This window comes from Phalangium opilio, unplaced genomic scaffold (genome assembly GCF_054372755.1).
Source record: "Phalangium opilio isolate 3A_F unplaced genomic scaffold, DU_Popi_V2 ptg000098l_1, whole genome shotgun sequence".
Lineage (NCBI taxonomy): Eukaryota > Metazoa > Arthropoda > Arachnida > Opiliones > Phalangiidae > Phalangium > Phalangium opilio.
The window spans coordinates 3,317,160-3,329,377 of NW_028324201.1; the positions used below are offsets into that span (position 1 = coordinate 3,317,160).

Consider the following 12,218-nt stretch of genomic DNA (forward strand, 5'->3'; position numbering starts at 1 on the left):
CCCCAGAAATCAAATTCCTAACACCAACGAAATTACTGTAGTTTACGTTACTTCAAATTGACTCTGACCACTACCAACGAGATATACAAGGCCCATGCGGGCGCCAATTTTTTTTTATTTTTTCCGGACCTTTTAAATTGCCACAATTCTCCACTAGAGGCGCGTTTAAGTCTAAAAAAATTACGTAAACCTCACGTGACCAGCAGCCTGCTCTAAGTTTCGAACCTCGAGCGAAGGAGCGCGCGGCGGGCCTAATTAGTAAGTGTATTAAAGAGACGAAGAAGAGCCATCTATCAACCACACAAGTCAAAAATATATGGGTGAGGGACCCCCCTTGTATATTTCGTTGGTAGTGCTCTGACTTATAATTGGTAATTATATAGTTTTGATGTCATTGAGATTTTACGTAACAATTTTCACTACAGTGGGAATCTAATTATTGTTCTAACCCAGACTTAATTGTCTTACATTAATTACAAGTTGATAAACGAAAATAATACCTCTCCGAATCTAGAGAAGGCCTACCTACAAACTTATTTACTTAAATATACAATTACGGCTTTTAATTGACAAGTAAGTGCCGAAGTTAAAGTTAATTCAATCATTATTATATTGACAAGTGGGTTGACGTGTAAACACAATCACCTCGTTGTATCTCAAAGAAATTCTTAGTTTAAGAACATAACCAACACAAGACAAACTGATAACACGGTGCACTAATGTAACAACACGCGCAGACACACAGATAGACGACTTTATTACTCTTTCTGTATTCTACAGGGCCGGTAGGCTCTTGTAGATATGACTTGATACCGTTTTGTAACGTTAAAGTAATATTCACCTGCTTTTGCTAATTTCCTATGGAGATTAACATGGGTTTTTCGTGATTTTTCCCCACCGATAACTTAAAAACTACAGCGAAGATACTTTTCGGAATTATCTTAAATTAACAATTAAGTATTCAGGGTGTGCTATCGGCCAGCTTGATCAAAACAATTAAGTCTAAGTATGTTAATTTTAGTTAATTACAGAAGTACGGTTTTGACCATCGTGATTGGACATAATAATTAGCTAGATCTCTTGGAAAACTCAGTGTTACTACGCATCTGTAGTGTGGTGGTTATCACGTCTGCTTCACACGCGGAAGGTCCCAGGTTCGAGCCCTGGTAGATACATGTATTGACTATCGTGATTGGACATAAGAATTAGCTAGATCTCTTGGAAAACTCAGTGCTACCATGTATCTATGGTGCAGTGGTTATCACGTCCGCTTCACACGTGGAAGGTCCCAGGTTCAAGCCCTGGGAGATAAATGTTTTGACCATCGTGATTGGGCGCTTGAATTAGCTAGATCTCTTGGAAAACTCAGTATTACCACGTATCTATGGTGTAGTGGTTATTACGTCCGCTTCACACACGGAAAGTCCCAGGTTCGAGCCCAGATAGATACATGTTTTAACCATCGTGATTGGACATAATAATTAGTTAGATCTCTTGGAAAACTTAGACTTACCACGTGTCTGTGGTGTAGTGGTTATAATAAATATTTAACAATTATTTCACTTCACTTGGTCTAATAATGTGACGTAGGTAGCATACTTTTTCCCTACTTTTAAAACCATTAAACTAAGTAATATTAGAAGTTCAACAGATTGTCAGAAAAAAAAGATGTTAAAAGCCACTGTAAATGGTGCTTAAATGCTTAATATTTCCTTAATACTTCCAAATAATATTAGTAAATGGCGTGAATTGATCATAGAAATGGGGTTAAAGTACACCCTAAATGATGCCTTTTTTGGCACTTGAAAAAACAGCATATATGGTGTTTGAATGCACCATTATATTTTAGAGTGCAAATGTGTGATGGTAAAGCAAACATAATTATTCAAAATTTAATTACATTAAGACAGAAGTGACAGATATTATATAAAAACGTCTTGGTTTGGACCAAGGCCGAAAAAACAAACGATATGTGTGAGGTTTATCAATTGACTGAAGTTTCAGATATTGAAATTTTTTTCTAGTTATTTTTATCCACTCAATCCTTAATCAATATTTAATTCAATCAACTGATTTTACTGTTAATCGATCTAGTCCCTCTAAATCAATTGAAAAAATTACATATCTACGCTTTTTCAAGAACAATTAATTTCATGATAAAATGTTTTCGGAAAATGTGATTGTTCTTGAAAAAGCGTAGATATGTAATTTTTTCAATTAATTTAGAGGGACTAGATCGATTAACAGTAAAATCAGTTGATTGAATTAAATATTGATTAAGGATTGAGTGGATAAAAATAACTAGAAAAAAATTTCAATATCTGAAACTTCAGTTAATTGATAAACCTCACACATATCGTTTGTTTTTTCGGCCTTGGTCCAAACCAAGACGTTTTTATATAATTATGAATGGTGTTATCGTCACGATTTATCAACCAAAACTAAATGTATGTAAATGGTTTGAAAATGAGTGATTAGAGTAAGTGTTATATTTACGATACATAGCAATAACTGAACGTATAAAATAGGTTTGTAAATCACTAATTTTAATAAGTGTTATTTAAACTACGTATAAACCAAATATAAACGTGTGAAACCAGTTTTGAACGGACCAAATTCTAGAGGGCCGGTAGGCCCTTCTAGATAAGAACCCACACCCTCCCTTAATGTTAAAGAAATAATTCACAGATTTTAGGCTTAGCGTCCTATAGAAAAAGCATGGGATTTTTGGTGGTCCACTCCATCGAATAACTCAGAAACTACTGGGAAGTTAAAGTTCGGAACACTTTTGAATTATCAAGCAACTATTAAATGTTGAACTTCTGAAGTTTGATTAAGAACAATTAATTCCAAGTATTTTATTTTAATTAATTTATAAATCATGGTAAAACCGTTACATATATTACACTGTTTTCATAGCATTTCGATCAGCCTTCATCGGGTTTGTGGCGCATAGGATAACGCGTCTGCCTATGGAGCAGGAGATTGCAGGTTCGAGTCCTGGCAAGCTCGGTGTTTATTTTTACAGATCTTTTATTCAACATAAATGAAATGATCCTATAAATACAATGTTTGGATAATTTTTTTGTTACGAAGTACGGGCTTGTGGCGTAATGGATAACGCGTTTGCATTCGAGGCAAAACATTGCAGGTTCGAGTCTTGGAAAGCGCGTTGTCTATTTTTGATGAAGAATCTTAGTATATATAAGGGAAAATTATTAAATAACAAAATTTCAATGAAATGTGCGCGTGTGGCGCGAGGTTTAGAAATAACTTTTTTTTAAATCTATGCAAAAAGGTCAACTAAACTTAATTGAGTCACCAACCGCCTTTTTATATAAAATAAGTTACCACCCGCCTGTCTATGGTGAATTAATTTACAACCTGCCTACCAATTGTGAATTAATTTAACACTCCCCTGCCAAATAATTCAAAATTTTAATCTTTCCCATAAAATAATGAGAGGCACTTGGAGGGAGCCAATATGCTCACGAACATCTTACTGGAACACCGAACAACACAATTTCATTAGAAGTTTGACAAGCCTATTATTATTTTTATAATATATTAATACAAATTAAGGCTGAAGGAACAGATATTATATAAAAAAGACTTGGTTTGCCCAAGCCTTAAAAACAAAACGATAAGAGTTTTTCCAGTTGTCTGAAGCGCGGATATTTTTTTCTATTGAATTTTAAAGACAATCCGTATTTTACTACTCTTTAGAATTTAATTCAATCACCTGATATTACTGCTAATGGATTAGTTTCCTATAAATTAATTGAAATAAATAATTACTTATCTCAGATTTTTTAACAACAATTCCATTTTCCTGAATCATTTTATCATGCATTTATAATTTTGAGGGATATCGTGTAAATTTAATCAAATTGACTCTTTCTTTTTTAATTTCCGAGAATTTTCCTTTCAAAAGGTTTTAAACACATCAAGTATTCATAATGTTGTCAACTAAATAGCAACTCAACCAACACTTCTAAAATCTTCCCCACAAGTACTGATATACACAGTTCAATAATTGTGACTCTGCTTAAAGAAGAATCGAACCCCTTTATCAAATATAAGAAAGGTGATAACAGCCCCCTTTTGTATTCGAAAAGACCGCATATAATACATTATTAATGAGAGTATTATTTGAAAATTAAAGTACGTTCTCCATTGAAAAGAAAAAAATTCATGATAAAATGTTTCAGGAAAATGGAATTGTTCATGAAAAATCTGAGATAAGTAATTTTTTATTTCAATTAATTTATAGGAAACTAATCCATTAGCAGTAAAATCAGGTGATTGAATTAAATTCTAAAGAGTAGTAAAATACGGATTGTCTTTAAAATTCAATAGAAAAAAATATCCGCGCTTCAGACAACTGGAAAAACTCTTATCGTTTTGTTTTTAAGGCTTGGGCAAACCAAGTCTTTTTTATATATTCTGATAAGTTTTGATTCGACGTTATTTAGACGTTCAGAAACGTTGGATTGAGTGAGCAACTAGATCTAGCGTTTCATAAAACTCGTTTCTTATAAAATCCACGAAAAAGTTTTATAAACCCCTGACACGAAAAATAAATCAAATATTAACGTGTTTTTGCTGCCTGGGTATGATGGAATATTAAAATATGCATTTTTAATCAAGCTTGTAAAAAATATACTCAAAAAGATCATTATTTCTCGCTCCTGGTAAAAACCAAGCTCATTTGTTGAATATATATGCATAAAAATGGTTTGAATAATATTACTAATCTATGAAGCAATATTAAAATATGCATTTGTAATCAAGATAGTCAAAAATATACTCAAAAAGATCATTTTTTCTCCCTCTGGGTAAAAAGCAAGCATATTTGTTGAATATAAATGCATAGAAATGGTTTCAATAATATTACTCCATTATGAAGCAATAATAAAATATGCATTTGTAATCATGCTAGTCAAAAATATACTCAAAAAATCATTATTTCTCTCTCTCTCGGTGTAAGCAACGAGTTCATTTGTCAAATTTATGTACTTAGAAGTGTTTCGGAAACGGGCCCCTCAGTGAGATTGCACATTTTATGGAAGATCAAGGAGCGGAGTCCAGGCGTAAATCCAAAATTTCCATTTCGTCACTGGTTAGATCGCTCATCAAAACGAGCAGCGTTCGTTTTTCAAGAATCACAGTCAATATTGAGACTGAAATTTGAAGAAATCATCTTGGAAGATATTAACCCAAACTGTTCATATTCAAGGTCTGTTCATTTAATTTTCCAAAAAGCCTCGTCGAGGTAACTAAGATTGGTATAACTCTTCACTTCCATCCCGCTTTGAGGGGCCTTCACTCTAGGCATTTTGGGCCCAGAGAGTGTGCAGAGGCGGCTAAGGGTCAGCTTTTTTATACCGATCTTTGCCTTTCCCTTTCCTTACATCGAAGAGACCTATTGAACGAGATATATTGGGGAAGAGGGGTTCAAGTCAATTTGGGTCATCAGTTTCGGCACTTGGATGCAACTCAGTGTTAACCTTTTTGGTTTATCGGGAAGCGTTACATGTTTAAACGCTTACTGTAAGTAAAAATTAGCAGACATCTTGGCGTAAATTCTGCAACTTTTATAGGGAGTAATCGCGAGAGATATCTATCGACAAGAAGGTTACTGTTCATCTCGCGCATTAATACGCGGCTCTGTGAGATAAAAAAGCGAGAAGTCAGTCTAGACTGCCATCAAAATTTGAACAAAAAGCATGGGTTGCCTCGAGATTTCGCTCGCGTTAATAGGAAACGAGGTGCTGAAATTGTTTTTTTTTTGCAGTTTTAATTTATCACGGGAGTGATATCTTAAAAATGGGTTAACCTGGTAGGTAAGTTGTCACTCGCAATCACCTTAAAATTTGTCAAGCTTAACTTTTATTAGCACGAGCAAAATTTTGAAACCACTACCTCTTTTTGTTCAAGGTCGTACGATGCCCTCATAGAACGAGAGAGTTTGATACTAACTCTTTATTCAATAAGTACACTAAGAAAGTACCGTAAAATTTACAGTCAAATACTCGGCAGCAATTTGGAATTGAGACAAAACCTTTCATTCTTTCTTTAAATGTCTCCTCGGCAACCTTTAAACTTGGTTAGATCATATGAAACATTAACACGTACAAAAATTAGTTAACATTAGGGTTGGTTCCATATGGAGATGGTGCTTTAAACCGTATTCTCTTTCTTCTCTAACCCAACTCCAAAATGGTATTTCTATCTCCCGCTAAACACTTACTCATCCCAAATTTATCGCCACTTTTTCTTTTATTGCTTAATTTTACTTAAGCAGAAATTACATATATTTAAAATTAGAACTCAACTGATTTCTAAACTAAGCCTTTCCCAAATGTTTTGAACAGTTTAGTTGAAATTATTTAGTAAAGCAATTAGTGATGGTCAGTTTACCAATATCGGTTACGCTATCGATACTAATTTTTTACCGATTTCAGTATCGGTATCGGCCCATCTCTATGTAATAGTAGGTATTATATTTATATTTCAGATTCATTGAGTTAAAAAAATTGGTATAGGTATTTCAGTTAATTCTGATATTGACATCGGTTAATATACGATATCGGCTAAGGATGCTAGTCGGTTTATAAGATTAAATCGGAACTTCAAGTGTCACTTGACAGTAAATAACTTCAAAATCGAGAGTTAGCAACTTTAAAACAATCTCAACAGGATATCCGAGGTTTAAGCTATATTTATATGTGACAATGAAAGATAATGTGACGAAACGGTTTGCTTCACCATCGTTGTCAATGTTCAAGCTAAAATTCCTCTGAAAGCAGTAGATAAACAACACTTGACGCAATTCTTTTGAAGGGGACGAGGTCGATCACCGTTAGCATTGGCAGGAAAACCTATGCCCCAGCTAACCTACAGCGCCCTATACTAACTATTACCGTTAACCTCTGTAAGTTTTGATGGAAAGGAGGAACCGCCTTAGAGCACGGAGGAAAACTCCTTTTAACAAGTGGGGAGAGAACTTGAAAACTCTACGCAGAAGGATTTGTTCCCAGATTTTCACCCGGGGCCACAGTCCGGGATCGAACCCGGGATCCTCTTGCTGCGAGACGAAAGCGCTAGCCGCTACGCCACCCCACCGTTGTAAAATCACTGGAGGCATTTACTCGTGTTTCGTCATGAGTTTAACGCTTGTAAATGTGTAGCAAGACATGGGCAGTCGTTTTGAAGAGTACATCTACCACAATGGTAGTCACATCGTACAAATGTACGATGTGTTTACCAAACAGATTAGGGGTTGTAAACTGAGACCTTAGTCCTAAGACTAATTGTTGAATTGTGCTTTTAAACATTTTGTTGCATTCAGGCGTATTCTCCAATATTCCTTTTGTACCTTGCCACTTGCTTAAAATAAAACATCAATTCCAAAGATTTATTTACAACCTGTATAGTTTAATAAAATGACGTCAGCCATTGCCCATATTGGGGGTTGTCCACAAAGGAAGGTGTTGGTCTGATCTCTTCCACACTATATAATCAGTTTTATTAACTAACGATATCCTAATTTTTGTCCGGCCTGAGTTAAGCGAGATAAGTCATTCGCGTCCTCCCGCACGGTCTCGCAGGGGCTCGCTTTCGCAGGCCGTCAAATCAGGCAGTCTTCTGGAAGCGAGATAATTCTCTTGGCTGCTCATCCTGATCCTATGGCAACGTAGGTTCCCGACCCCTTGGCCCAAGTGACCTTGCGCCTACTATACTTTTGACCTCACGTGACCTTTCGCCTGCTACAATGGTGGCCCACAAACCCGTTAAGAATCAGAAACGACGTATAGAGGTGCTATCCAAGGCGGTATGAAGTATCCATCGCCGACGACATACTGCTGATGGGCAACAAAGTAATAGTGCCACTCAATTAGTAGCGGAGTTGCACAGTTTTCACCATGGCATAGAATCAAAGAAGGTGCAAGTACGATCCAAAGTTCGGTGGCCAGGCTTAGAAAAATTAACTGAAGGAATGTTCACGTTCCTGTGCGACAAGCAGAGAATTTGCACCGATGTCCCAAAGATCATTATCACCTTGGCACCTTAAATAATGCCATGGTAACGTGTACATGGTAAAATCAGTTTATACTAATAATCGTTGACTCATTTTCGAAGAGGATAGAAACAGACGTTATGAGGAACGCTGCATCGTCAACTGTTATAAATTGCCTGCAACAGCACATGACGGTTAAACCTAATGCCAAATTCGTCACTAATAACGGAACTTGCTCCACAAACAAGGAATTCAAGAATATCGTGATCGAAAATAGGATCGAGTAAATCACGATAATACCTTACCTGTAAAAAACTACATTCGAAATTGAAGGTTTTTGCGTTCAATACCGTGCCACTGTTGTGGTACGCATTGTCAATAAAATATTAACGCATAAAGTGGTATTTAATTGTACACGTTAATGATATGTTAATATTTGAATGCTAATATTGACATTCAAATTTTCACGCTAAGGAAGCGTGTAGATTAAGTCATTTTGCTATTTAAATATGATTGCACTAGAGTTTAAAGTTTAAACGAGGGCGATTTTGATGGCCTTACAACACTCTTTACGTTAGAGAGAACCATCACCAAACAAGTTTAGTTTACTATGTAACTAATCAGTCAGTTAAGCAAGTAATTAAGTTTAGCTATAGCCTCCATTTTCTTATCATTTTCGTAATTTGTGTGTCCCTGTGTTCATGGAAAAATTCGACGTCCTAGCCTAGTTTCCGAAAACGAAAATCGACTGAAGAATTAATGGTAAAGAAAAACTGGCAAAATATAATGTTTTTGGACGTCTAAATATAACAAAAATAACTTGTTTAATTATATTATTAAAATTTTGATTAAACCAGTGCTTTTACTTCGTGATTAAATAAGAGGTAAACCTGAAATTGTTTTAACAATACACCTGAAAAACTCCTGTGTGTATGCCAGGAAACTCCCATGAGCGCCCAAAAATCTCTCATTTGAACAGAACAAAGCTCCTGTGTCAAGGCACTTAACGCTCTTGTTAAAAAGCCAAAAACGCTCTCATTTGAACACCAATAACACTAACGTTTGAACACCTAAAAGGCTCTAGTTTGAATACTAATACAATCCTATTAGAACGCCAAAACGACCATGACTGAACGTTTCATTTGAGAAGGCGATTATTTAAAATTGAATGGTATAATGATGTATTTTTGAATGGTAAATATAAGTTGTTCAAAAATGAATTCTAGCGTTAAGTTTTGATCGATATGACGGTAGTTTGTTCAAAATTGTATGTTCATGGTTAGTTTTGAACGCATAAAACAATCCTTGTTCAAATTGAATGTTTCTGATTAAATCTCAATTCGTCAATAGAGGCTGCTAAAAATTGAACGGTCGCCAATCTTTTTGAATGCTTAAACCACGCTCATTGAGTGCATCTAACAGATTGGCAGAAAGGTATGTGAGGACAGTCAAGACGGTAATACAGAGAATAGCTGGCGGTTCTTCGGAAGAAACGGAATTGATTGGAAGTACTCTGGTGAAATATAATGAAGGATCTCTTCGATAGAGACTAGCCCGATTTCTTTTAAACCATATACGATCGCCCGTTGAAGGAGGCTTATCCCCGGCAGAATACATCCTAAACAGGACCATCTTGACGAAACTGGATTTCGTCCTTGCCAACAACAAACAAGCCATATTACTTGACTAAGGACGAGATTTCCAAAACTATACAAGAAGTCATGGCAAGGTAGAACGGAAGGGGGCCGAGTTGGATAGAAGACAATCTACCCCGAAGACGAAAAAAAATTAAGTTCGAAATTAAATGCCAAATGGAATGATACGCCGACATAGGAATCAAATCGGGGACAAATTCAAAAATAGCAATAGACTCCTAAGTCACCGCAATCGGGCAGAGCAAACAACACAATAATCTTTTTGGGCACACGCAACCGGAAACGATATCTACACCATTGGCCAATCCTTCAGCAGTGACGTCAAGAAACAAGAACCCCCAGCGATGACTATTTCCACGCCTGGTTAACGGATATGCTCAGCACCAACGAGTACTTACGACACACAAATCACTACCCAACGTACAAGCCCCTTTTTACGAAGGAGCACCAGAGGAAAAAAACCAGCTGAAAGACTAGGACTATAAAAAATAGGGGAGTATTTTAGGAGTGTGCTAGCCATTTTCTGTGTATAAAAAGACAACCAATCGATAAGAGGAAGTATAAATGTACACTCAAATAACGAAGCCGGCATTCAGTGTTGCGCGGCCAATTGATAATGATCATGTAACCCGATTACTTGTAATCAGTTATTGTGTCATGTGCATTCCTCGACCTAAAAATCCTACAGTCGTTCTACCTTCGGGCAACATATACTCTCTTCCGCAGATCTCATTGGAACGTGAAACCCACAACTACAACTTCTTATCCAGAAGCCCGATTTTTCACCAAAATCTGTCTTCATTACATTAAATAAGGACCAGTTATTCATACTACATACGGAGGTCTGGCTTTTGACTCCACCATGTTGTTAAAGGAAAACATTCTATGTTTTGGCTAAATAAATTATTAGTTTTAATTATTTAACTATTTTTAATTCATTTTAAAAAGTACTAATATTCGGTGCCTCTCTGATCACTGCTCTCCGTTTTGTTGATCGGCAAAAACTCTAGTGAATCATTTACACTACCCTCGGTACCCTCTTCTCACTTGGAGAAACAACAGATTTGCATCTAAAAGTAGTTTTCAAACTTTCGCCAATTTAATATTTTACATTCCGATATAGATGCTTTGAAAGTTGCAAAGGAATGCAAATAGTTCCAATATAATTTTGGTGTTAAAAGTAAGAGCTTAACTATGTTAAAATAGAATGAAAAGTTTTTAGAGCTAAGATAGGGCCATTAGACTAAAATAAACCAATACCATTATTATTCATGAAACCTAAGACTTTGCCAAAGAAGGCGCTAATATTTTTACTACCGGTTGATCTCAATGATTATTTTATAGGAGCGTTACGTTAGAGAACCGTCATATGGTTCTATCTTGTAGGTCAGGGCATGAGCTGGATCAATCCCCTATTTCCCTCTCTATCGTCTCTATGGTTCTTACAATTAAGAAAGTAACATTGACTCCATTTTACGAGGAACTCACTTTAGAGCGAATGTTAATTACGAAATTCAGTAGAGTGCACAGACAAACGGCGGGTTGAGTATCTATTTCGTAAGTTAACTCAAGTCGCATTTAAATATCCCTAATCAGCTGGCATTTCTTCCAAGAACTGCAATGGATATGCAAGCGGAAAATGTAAACGATCTCCCATTTGTCTGTTAAATATTAGTCCTTCGACACGAGCCCTTTCGAAAATAATGCAAAAATATATGATAAAATATTTTGAGAAAATGAAATTTTGGTGTTAAAAACGAAGATAAGCATTTTTTTTTAATAATTGTTGTTTTATAATCAAGCCTCTTATCTGAAACGTTTCAATATCTGGGACAGTCAATCCAATTGGTTCACTTACTTTTTACGCTTTCTAGTTTTCTTAAAGATGATATTTATGATGTATCCAAGCGTTATGAAGGTATTTACAAATATTGGGCGTTGTTTAAATATTCTATTCTTACACTCACATAATCTTACACCAAAGCCACATAAGCTGACATTTCGTAAGAGGGGATACTGTAGGCGTCTAGTATTGGGGTAACACTGAGTTCAGAGATAGAAGGGTATGACTTTTACGTTCGTAGTACTGACACTACTCTATACTTTATACATAAGAAATTTCTAATGAATCAGTGTAAATACTGTTTAACTTCGAATTTTTTCTTTGCAAATTCAGAGTCACATGTTACTTGTATGGTATTTATTTCGAGACGTTTTACAAATATACAAAAGCCTAAATCATGGATAATAGAACTGTACTGAAAGTCTTATTGCTATTCGTAAGTAAAGGTTTTATTCAAGTTGTTAATTCTGTCCTCGCACTATACTTAAAAGTTGTGTTGTAATTTGATTTGTTCACAACTTCGAAGATAATTTTCTATCTGCGTGCTAGGTTTAAAAGTGCTCGATTATTCGTGGTGATTTAAAGATTCCAGTTGTTGGTAATTTCTTATAAGTGCATTTCTTCAAGAATAGGGATAACGCGTGTGAAAAATATTGTATTTTCATATTTCCAACTCCGGTATTTCACTTACAAACAC

General features: G+C 35.6%; 1 non-coding gene across 1 annotated transcript; it reads left to right on the plus strand.

The window, feature by feature from the left end:
* Window positions 1–1,102: 1,102 nt before the first annotated feature.
* On the plus strand, window positions 1,103–1,175 carry TRNAV-CAC (transfer RNA valine (anticodon CAC)). Its single transcript has one exon. It is a non-coding gene; the product is annotated as a tRNA-Val (tRNA).
* The last annotated feature ends 11,043 nt before the right edge of the window (window positions 1,176–12,218 follow it).